This window comes from Penaeus monodon, chromosome 19 (genome assembly GCF_015228065.2).
Source record: "Penaeus monodon isolate SGIC_2016 chromosome 19, NSTDA_Pmon_1, whole genome shotgun sequence".
NCBI lineage: Eukaryota > Metazoa > Arthropoda > Malacostraca > Decapoda > Penaeidae > Penaeus > Penaeus monodon.
This window is the reverse complement of record NC_051404.1, coordinates 31614478-31615419: the sequence shown is the minus strand read 5'-3', so window position 1 is coordinate 31615419 and position 942 is coordinate 31614478.

Sequence of the window (942 nt, the reverse complement as noted above, 5' to 3'; positions counted from 1 at the left end):
TTGCAACGATGATCATAAAACCCACGCCGATCTCTCTCAAAGTACGACGAAAGCAAAATGTGTTGGATGAACTAAACGCGAGCGGGCATCCTACGTCCTCGACTATACCTTTTAACTTGCAACAAAGGGCAACACAGATGACATTTTGTATAATAATCTTCAATGCAGAGTGAAACTGTCCACAAATGAATATTCGATATACAGTGCTTAAGATGGCGGTACAACAGAGAAAGGGAAATTCGTTCGTGTAATTTAGTGGATCCAGGACATTTTGCGGGAGTTAGAGCACACAATGACAGCTGTTTAGAACACAAACTGAGGTGCGGAGAGTAGGAGAAACACACGGAAAGGCAGAAGAAGGGATAATGGAATAAAGGGGAAAAGTGGGAGACAGAAAGCTGAAATGTGATAACTATTTCTTGTTCTTCTCGCTCCGTAATCCTCCCCCGGCAAACTCTGATAGTTTTCCCTTTGCGATATACCCGACCACAACCCTGGCTCCCGGCGTTAAGGTCGTCCCCTCTCTTCCTCCACTTCCTCTCCCTTCCTTTCTCTCTCCCTCTCGGTTTTCCTGCTCTTTCCTCCCCCCCTCTCTTCCTCTTTCCTTTTTTTTTTTATCTTTGCGTCGCTCTCTCTCCCCCACACATTTTTCCCCTCTTTCTTCTCTTCCCCCTTTCCCCCCTCTTTCTTCTCTTCCCTTCTTTTTCCCCCCTCTTCCTTCTCTTCCCCTCATTCTTCTCTTCCCTCTTTTCCTCCTTTCTTCTCTTCCCCCTTTTTTCCCCTCTTTCTTCTCTTCCTCTCTTTTTCCTTCATCGTCTTTTCCCGTCGTTCCTTTCCCCTTCTTATCTCTTCCCCTCAATTCCCGAGGCATCCCATCTCTTCTCCTTCTAGCTCTCTAGCTTTCCCCTTTTCCCCCCACTTTTTTTCCCCGTCTCTTCCTTT